The sequence below is a fragment of the Numida meleagris genome, chromosome 3 (assembly GCF_002078875.1).
Source record: "Numida meleagris isolate 19003 breed g44 Domestic line chromosome 3, NumMel1.0, whole genome shotgun sequence".
Taxonomy (NCBI): Eukaryota; Metazoa; Chordata; class Aves; order Galliformes; family Numididae; genus Numida; species Numida meleagris.
In genome coordinates this window covers 38,442,224-38,452,328 of record NC_034411.1, presented here as the reverse complement: position 1 = coordinate 38,452,328, position 10,105 = coordinate 38,442,224, and the positions used below count along the sequence as shown (strand labels likewise).

At 45.9% G+C, this 10,105-nt stretch overlaps 1 long non-coding RNA gene across 1 annotated transcript; it reads right to left on the bottom strand.

The window, feature by feature from the left end:
- LOC110397094 lies at positions 251 to 5,144 on the bottom strand. Its single transcript, XR_002437537.1, has 3 exons — positions 4,820 to 5,144; positions 4,221 to 4,307; positions 251 to 3,267 (listed from the first exon to the last, which is right to left on the bottom strand). It is a non-coding gene; the product is annotated as an uncharacterized LOC110397094 (long non-coding RNA).

Genomic DNA, 10,105 nt, shown 5'->3' with positions numbered 1-10,105 from the left:
TCTTTGCAGCCTGCCCATATTGTTGGCAGGAGACACCAATGCTGAGACAAGACTTCCTGAGGAAGCATGCAATCAGTCAGGGGAAACTAGTGATAGGATGAGAGGCAATGGCCTCAAGTTGTGCCAGGGGAGGTTCAGGTTGCATATCAGGAAACATTCCTTCACAGAAAGTGCGGTGAGGCACTGGCACAGGCTGCCCAGATAGGTGGTGGAGTCACCATTCCTGGAGGTGTTCCGGAAACATGTGGATGTGGCACTGAGCGACATGGTTAGTGGGCATGGTGGGGATGGGTTGATGGTTTGACTAGGTGATCTTAGAGATCTTTTCCAACTTTAATGATTCTATTCTCTGTTCCTCAGCCTGCAAGCACTACTCTCAAACATGTTCATATCACAGCTGCAGATCTGCCTCCTCAAGAAACGGCACAGCCTATTACTCACTGGGGGTCAGGGTGCAGTTGTTGTGACTGAGATAAGCCTCAGACTTCTTTGCTTCTAATACATTTCTTAGTGGTTAAATAAGCTGGAATCTTTCCAGCATATTTTTTACACGTTTTGCTAGACCAGTATAGGAGTGAAGAGGTGCAGCACAGATTATGAGCGATAGATCAATATAATGATCAAATACCTTGAGTTTGTTTTCACTTTTAGACCAGCTAAGCACAACTAGCAGGTAATAAATCAGAGCTGCAATTAAAGGTCCACAGGAATTTTACTGGGTGGAAGTTCAAACTTCCAGGCTTAATTCCGGTCCCAAGAACTCAGTCTCACATTAGAGCTGTAAGAATTTACTCTTCCTATTTCCATCAAAGATGACAGCAGCCACACTGGAGGCTACATGGGCAGCATGAATTCCAGCAGCTGTTGCTCTATCAGTTGAAATTTCTGTAAGTTTTGACCTTACCAAACCCCAGCTTTACCCTGTGTCAGAAGACCAGTCTAAGCTCTGTTTGGAATTTAGCAACTCTGCCTTTCAAATGACGAAATCCCTCATAGCTCTGCTCCTCAGCATTTACTCAAAGTTGCTAGTGCATCTTTTTGCAAATTCTAAATTCCGATACAAGGAAATTAGCCATTGTTCTCCTCCAGGATCCCAGATTTGGTACTACAAGCATTCAAAAATAACATAAAGTTATGGCCAGCTGTGAAAATAGCTAAAGAAGTTGCAGATGTTCCTAGGGGAGCTGCTGAAATATTTTGGCACCTTTGCTCTGTCATTAGAAACAAAACACGATACTCGGTTAGAACAGCAGTGTGAGTTCAAGGGGAAGAGGAAAACAGGAAAGCATTTAACAGTGCTAACAGGGAATGTGGGCTCAGCTGTATAAAAAGTTTTCAAAAGTACCAAAGTGGCTCCAGCTCCTGAACCCCATACCCTGCCGTGACTGTGCTATGTCCTTGAGCTTCAGTGGGCTCAGCGGGCTGCAGAGAAGGTGGAGTTGCAGTGAAAGCCTTTATTTGAAACAAGAGTTGGCACAGGACAAGATAACGCAGCAGGCAGGTACAGTGCTTTGACACATGCACTGCTGTGAGTAAACTACTTCTAGCAGATGAGCTGCTTCAGTCTAGCTCAGGTGTCTCCAAAAGACACTACTGCACTTTGAGCTAACTCCACTATTGGCAGTAGGGATATATCCTGAGACTCAAAGGGAGACTAAGTAGCTTATAAAAACATAAATAGGGGGCCCTGCAGGCACCTTTGAAATGTTTACTCATAAGAGCATGGGCTGGGCCATTCTGCATGTTGCTGAAAAGTGTAAATTACTTTGCCTTAGGCCAGCCAGGAGGAAGATCATTCCAAAAGCAAGTGCTTCCCACCCCCAAATTCTTTCATCTTTCTCTGCCTGCCTCTTTCTGGCCAATCTCTGGTTTTCCTCTTCTTTCCAGATGCTCCAGAAAACCCTGGAGGATTCAAGGATTCTGCCCTAAGTCACCTTCAGGGAAAGAAACACGATACCTAGTTAAGTTGGCAAGGAAGGTACACTCAAAGTAAGTCATATGGCCCAGAGATAAGGAGGTGAGTGGATCAGTCATTGTGTGACAAGGTAGCACTGGAAAAACATGGGGCTTACCCATTCATAAAAGCCTGCCTTTGAAAAGGAGGCAGAGCCTTGGAGAAGCAGCAGTGCATGCTAATGCACTACCTAGGAATGGGGAACTCTAGTCCCTGCAACAAAGCACAGCTGCACGGAAGGCTGCTGACACACGCTGCAATATACACATGAATCGTCAATGTAGAAATAGCTGAAGGATATGTCTTGTGCTACAACTCAGCGATACTCCCCAAGTTAACAGCTGGGCTGACATTAATTATAAATCCTTTTCCCTTTTTCTCATCTCTAATAGGTCATCTAATCTATGCCAAACGAATTGCAGGGCTTTTCAGCAAAACAGATTGTCAAAAGCTCTTTCATCTACTGGAGCGGTTTAAATAATTGGACATTTCTACTGGAAAACTAATCTCTGATCTAATAGCTGTCACATAGCTGAAAATTTCATTTCATTCAATGTTCATTTCTGCCCAGACAGCTGAGCACCATGCTGTATTCCCCACAAACAAAATGTCCATCCAAGAAAAAAAGAGGCTGTTGCATTCAGTACAGTATTCAAAATCTTGATATGCCACCAACTATGCATGACAAATGCTGGAGAGGAACAAAGTCTACAGGAAGAGAAGAGCGTGCATGCTTTGGACAGGCGGGGGGGGCCAGCCCACAATGTTTGAGTCCAGCTCCAATTTTCCTCAGCATTCCTGCATTTTTGGATGGAAGTTATGGACTGTGTGCATTTCTGTGGAGAAGGCGAGGAGGAAGGGCGGGAGTCTTTTCTTTTTCCCAAACAACATCTCAGCCTGTCTCGGACTCACCCGCCAACATCTAACAACCAAAGACAAACAACATCGCAGCTCCACAATACTTAAGCTTGATTGAATGACGACAATTCCATGTTAAAAAAAATGAACATCAGAGCCTTCCACAGCTGCATCAACATTATCTATAAAAAAGCATGACACTACATGAAGCTTTGGCTATGCAAGCCAAGAACCTAAATCAGCCACGGCTTGGAGCATGGCCATCACTGAATTCTCGTGTAAAGCGATGCTGCCATATTGCTTACTTTCCACTGAGGTTTTCCACAAATTAACAGCTGTAGCAGACTCCCAGAAAACAGAAACTCTTTCCAAGTCTTTCTTCTCTGAAAATGTTGTTTCTTCACTTTATTCTTCCCCATATGGAAGGGGAGAAGAGGAGAAAAATCTGAACAGCCCTATGAGACCAAAAAAAAAATACAGACTGTGAGAAAAATTAATCACAAAAATTGCCTGGAAAGAGAGTGGTTATCAGTAAAATTACACCAGTGGTGGGCTCATTTTTTCTTTTCATTATACCAGCATGGTGGGATGGAGAATCAAGCCCAGGGAAAATATTTCTGGAGCAGCCCTTCTGATTTATGATCATCTCAGCCATTCTGACAAGATCAGAAGAGCTCTGGATTCTTTCCAGTTGAGCACCACCAAAGGCCAAATCATTCCTATTTAGGGAAAAACAAAACTTCCCTCTGCTTCAGTAAGAATAGTGTTTGGCATGAAGCACAGAGAAAACTGCTTCATTTCAACTAGCCTGCTGAAGTGCAGCTGAGACAGAAAGGGGATACCAGGCTGCCATGGATGGCTTCAGATTGCACTCTTTTCTCTTGATTTTATCTTGGATGTCACTAGGTACCACATAGGGTGATGTAGAGGGATTCATTATAAATGACAAAAAGTCCTCTTAACCCAAAAGTTATTTGATTTTCCATGTGCACAGATGGCTGTTGACTCACTGGAGGCAGGAACGATGGAACTAGCAGACTGGCAGGAGCACAGGGACTTGTGGCATTAGAAAACAGATTCACAGGGCGGATTGCCTTCTAAAGAACTATGAGATACAGTGTAGTAATAAGCAACACTCTGCAGAGATGGGGCTTTCCAGCTGGTGGACTGATGGGTATTACCAGCTTGTGAATACCAATATGATGCAAAGATGTGGCTTGTTCTGGGTACTTGGGCGTGACACCTGACAACAACACAGAGTGCTTTATAGAGAACAGCAACAGAAGGCATGCAGCATCACCCCGTCACGTCCCACGTGGCACTTGGCAGCGCCACACAAATCGTCAGCTGCCTGTGAGCTTTGCTGCACTGCTCTCACAAGCAATCACTCAAACCAAAATGATCTTACCTCCCTGTACAGAGAGAGGAGGGAAGCGTTGCTGACTTCCTGCTGCTGGAGTAAAGGGGGCTCAGGAGATGCGTCTGCATGCTATGCCTGCATTGGAGGAGAAGCCTGGTCAACATGCAGGAGCCACCCTGTTGTAGCAGGGACAGCAGTGGTATCAGGAATCTGTTACCTTAACTCCTCATTCAGAAGCCCCCACAACCTGGTTTGGTACTGACCAAAGCTCCTCCCATACTGATGACCATCTCACACTCATACAACCCTGTGATATGCATCAAACTCTTATGCGACTAATGCCCACTTCACACAAAAGCAAAAGAAACAAACACACCCTTTTAAATACAGCCACTGGCTATGAGTGGTTAAAAAAAAAAAAAAAAGACATACAAGCAACACCAGAGAACAAAAAATCTGATCATTTTTCCTGAGTGAAAAAACCAACAGTTTCAAATGCCAGTTTACTGGTGAGGATCTCTGTACTCAGTGCAGTCTTCAGTGTCAGCGATGTTTTCTCACCACGTCCTCTAACTGTTTCCAATGTTTAATGTGAGTATTTTTGGCAGTTAGTTTGTCATGAATTGACACTTACTTTGTCAACCTACCTGTGGCAAAACTGCACCCTCCCTCTATGTAGACCTGGCAGAAATACGAAGATTACTCATTGCAGGTTTCCAAGAAGCTCCTGAAGCCAGTGCTCAGAGTTTGCATAACAACCATTGTCGACAATCCACCTACAACAGCTTAAAAATACAGTTTTGAATGGGTGAGAGAGGCCGGGAGTTCTCAGAAGGACTAGTCAAATTCAGGATTTTATTAATAGAACCGGAGGCGTGCTCATGAAGAAAAAAAAAATACCACCCTCTTGTTATCTTAGCTGTCATCAGCAGTCACCTTTTCAAAAACAGACAGTCTAGAGGCAGAGTATTCCTGTAGATGAGCAAACAGAAAGATGCTGCATAAAAACATGAGAGCAAAATGGCGAGCAGCAGCACCAAGGATCACTGCTCAGGTCTGTGTTGAGAAATGTTCTGTGCACAGCTGCCTGCTTTGTGCGTGCCACTCTTGCTTAAGCAACTTCTTATTTTTTTAAAATACAGCGCCATGCATTTCACCCATAGAGAGCTAACTGCCAAACAAAGGGAGTCCACCAGCACAATGCACACTAAGCTATTTGTGGCACAGGCCCCAACGCTCTCTCCAGCCAAATAATGCAATTACGGAATCGCAGTGCACAATAGGCACTCCCTAAAATAGCAGATTAATAAATAGGGATGGGTGATGGATGTCAACAAAAGCAGAGAGCACTGCAGTGCAGGGCACCAAGGGCAATGGGAGCTTCTCCACAGGCCAGAGGGATGGGGCAACATGGCTGCCCCTCACCAGGCCTGCTTGTGAGAGGGATCCTCCCCAGGAGGTGCTGGGATGGAGTTTCACAGCTGAAGGCCAACCCTTTAGCCCAGAAGGATGAAGCACCACCTTCTCTGGGGCCTCTGGAGGATGGAGGGACATGGGATACCTTGGGAGTGGTCATGAGAGCAAGGGGGATGTTACCAAGCCATGTTAAAACCTCTGCTCTGAGTAAATACCAATGCTTGCAGTCTCGTCTCAGCCAAATCCCCAGCCTGCAAGGTCCACCATTAACAACAATCCCTGCAACTTTTTCAGCCTGTTTACACAAGCTAGAGCTTTCATACATAAAACTCTTAAATGAAAACATTAAAGAGCAGCTGGCGCCTCTTGGAAAACTCATAAAAAATCTGTTTCCAAACAGCGTAGCTTCTATACCATAAATTTCTGTCTTTCTCACTCCTCTCATTCTTTATTTCTGGAGACATTTGCATGAAAACAGGGACGTTGTTTATTAAAGAATTCATCTGCTTCTGCTGCTAATTTCCCACCTGAAGCCAGAGTCCCCCGGGTATGACATCATGACTGCAGGCTCTGGAAATGATCATGAAGTCACCAACAGCAGGCTTGGACAGGGGAGTAAACAGCGAGAAGACAGAACCTCCTCTGCTGCCAAATCCCGAGATCCTTATCCGGTTTTTCCTGGAGTGATATCCCATTGACTTCAGTGGGATATCAACCAAAATAAGGCCATCGGCATTTGGTGTTTTGGCTGTTCCTCCCATCCTGCTCCCTCCTCCATCAGGATCTTGCCCCCTGCATCAAGTCTGGGGCACTCGCCCCGGCACAATGCCATTGCTTCTCAGCACTGTGTCCTTGGCCGGCTCTCTGCAAGTGGAAGGAAGCAAACCCAGGGGAAAAACGCCTCATCTCAAGTGCCCCCTTCCCCACCATGCATCCTAAGGCAGCACTGAGCCCTGTGTGGGGCCGGCTGCAGGGAGCAGGGCTGTCCCATGTGCAGCCGTAGGCAAGAGCAGCACTACTGGAGGCTGGGGGTGGCAGTGGGCTCCTGGAGATCAATTACAAACACCTCTGCGGACAGACTACAGGACAGAAAGATGTATTTCATGTGCAAAGTTAGAGAAAGGAAACAGGAGCTAAAACGTCTCCTCCTGTGAGGACAAGAACACATTGCAAAGATGTCGTTTTCAGAACAGATCCAGCAATGTTAATCAGATCTACATTTTTCACCTCCTGCTCCATGAAAAGCATGAGAAAATGACTGTGAGCTTAAAGAGCTTCATTAGAACTCTTTTCACGTACAAATGTCTGCCACAGTGGAAGCCCTCCCCTGCCGCCACCAGGTGTGCAGTCAATATAAAGTGTACAGGCCAAATACCATCCTCTTTTCAACTGACATCTTGTGACATCTCTCTGTGTGACTGCTGCAGAGCTTCAGCATTGCAGCAGGGGATGTAACAGCCCTCCATGAGCAGCCCTCTCCCTCTATCAGCCTGCACCAGCCGGCTGTTTACCTTCCTGCCACCCTGCCGTGGGCCAGGACAGCCTCTGCCAGGCTGTGAAATGCAAATGCTATTGAGCAGACATCCGGAGATGTCTGAAGATCTATATGCCCTTGAGAATGGGATGGCTAAGTGGGAGAGGCTGGTTAGGAACAGAGATATTGACGCTGCTTGGGAAAGGCAGAGGCAGAACATGGGACCTTAGAAAACTTCCTCAGATCACCCTTTTACACCAACCTTGAAAGTTAACGTATATAGTGCTACATCTTCATTCAGTGCTAGTGTTGGGATCATGAATGGTGTTACTGAGTATTTGTCTCATGCTAGCAGATAATACTTGGCATAGCAGACAGCAAGGAGAAAAACAAGAAATGTATTTATACTCACAACATCAAAATTCCCCTCTTTGCAATGACTTGGCCTTGACTGATTGACCATCATGAATCTGCTCCATGGTCACAGTGCTCCTCTTGCATGCCCTGAGCTGGACTTGGTGGCTGGATGATGCTGTCTGGGAGGGGGTGAGTCAGCGAGCCCAGCACAAACACCACGTGCCTGCCCTCCCCCAGGCAATCATTACACCCTGTGGCCAGCCATGCACCTCCAGCGGGTCCCTCACCCCGCTCCCCACCAGCGCAGCCTATAGAAACTTCACCATCCAATTTCCTTCAGTTCAGTTCATTGTTACCGGCCAAACCATTCCAAGTGTTTTCCTTGGAACTCGCCTGCAGTCCCATCATGCCACACTTCCTCTGCACAGAGTAAATGTTATTTACCAGCTTTGATTATTTTGGAGAGATGTTCAGGTTTTTTCAGAAGAGGATAATATATCGAAACTGATTGTATTGGCTGCTTTGCCTATTTTTTCTGGATGGCTCTCATTCTCTTTGTATAAAATGTGAGAAATGAGCCCAGGCAACTTTTCAAGAAGGGCACAATGCCACTCTCACATGCAACTTGCATAATGGAGCCGTCACCTCTGCCGTGCTAAGCATATAGCTCAAGGAAATACAGGCTCACTGGGGAGAGGCATCCCAGCTCCCTGCTCAGTCACCCAGAGCACACCCAACCAAGTCAATAGGAGTATGGTCCAAAACAAGTAACAGCAGGAAGAGCTGATAAAGCTCCTTTGGCTGCTATCTATCCCCCTAACACACCACCTGATAGCACAACGGCAACCTGTCAAAGAAGGGTTACCTTCATTTCTTGAGGAGAGCTTTGAGAATTCAGGCAAAGAGTAAATATTTTGGTGCAAGTGTCTCTGACTCATCATGTCATCATTGTATTTCGGAGAGCTACTGGCTTCATCCTCAGAAAGAGCTGAAGAAATCAGCCCATCCCTTAGGACAGTTCACTCCAGGAGCTCTGCATTTTCTCATAATATCACTAATGTTCTCCATAAGAATTGGCATTGTTCACTATGAGAGAGAGGGAAAAGAGCCCTCCCCTCTTCTGCCTTCCAACTCTTGTTTTTCCATTTCCTTACTTTCAAATTGTAGTATAGCAAATGTCCAAGGTCTTCCTCCCACCTGCTTCTCCAAGGCGGTTTTAAATTAGCCATGATTTCCTTCTCTTCTCAGCTTCTCATTTTTTCCAGAGCCTGTACTATCAAAACCTAACGCCCTCCTTCCCTTTTTGTTATTCGAGACAGCCCAGCATCATACTGTTCATTCATTAGGACACTTCCACCCACTCAACAGATCCAGCATTCTCCACCTCTGCTCTGCATAAATGCTTTCATCTCCACATTAGTCTAGCTCTTACTTCTAGCAGCTGCTTTTTACTTTTTTTTTTTGTCTTTTCGGTGAGCAGCCCTTCCCACTCCACAGGGCTGCAGAGTCTTTCTGAAGCGAGTGCGTTCCTGCAACGAGGACAGACCATAGCAACAGAAGCAAAGGTTGCTTGCCGGAAAGCCCATTTGTTCATCCTAGTATTAAAAAAAATAACAATAAATGCCTATAATTCCAAGAGGGTCTGCCCTGTGCTCTGGACACCTTTACAGCAATGAAAATTACAATGTCATTGATATTAATAGCAAGAAACAGCGTTGGCTCGACACACTACAACTCCTTTGCTCCCACAGTGCTCCAAATGACAAGAGGAACTTCAAATTAAGTGCAGAAGACCCCTCCCCCCCGAGGGAAGCTGAGCTGTATGGCATGTGCTGGGATGTAATGAACCCTGGCTGCTGAAGGCCATGGGGTCATGTGTCCTGGACCAGCAGCTTCCCCTGGTATAGGAGAGGACCTTGAGAGGGAGGGTCCCCTGCCCAGCCTCAGTGTAAAATGACTACACCGCTTTACCAGGGTCTTTTGGCTTCTCACCATTGCCCTGAACTGCTCCCCACCACCTTGGAGGCTCACGGACACCTCCCACCTCCTACTTCTCCTCTCCCGTCTCTGGATTTTCACTCTCCAGATTCGTCTCAGCTCCTCACTTCATTACTGCCGTTCCCACACAAGGATCCAGGAGCCATAAACAGATTAACCTGTGGAAGAGCTGAAACTGTCCCAGCTTTAAAAAGCTACAAATGCACTGGAGCCTGTGAGAGCTGCACAATCCTACTGCAGCAGCAGCATGTTTTGCCTTGAGTATTATAGGGACTAAACTTGCGTGACTTTTAAAATCCCATAGTACATGTGTGCACAGAACTGTTACGCTGCAATTTACTCCAAATTACTGCTCCATTTATCTACCCAGAGCCTTGGCATCTTGCTGCCCCTACACTCCTAAATCACTCTTTTAACTCTCATTATACTCTCCTCATTTAATTTTCCAGCTCTTCAAGCAAACCCTCACAGTAATGATGTCTGCATATCTCTGTATTCTTATTTTCCAAAATGCTGCCCCCATCTCACTTACCACATAAATGTGTTAAGGCACAGAGCTGAAATGCCATGCCAGAAAAAGCAACCAACATTGTTTTGGTATATGCAGTGGTCAGGGTGCCCCGCTGGGGAGCCCACCAATGTGTAATTCATATACCAAGTTTCTCAGCCAGAACAGTCCTGTTCTTTC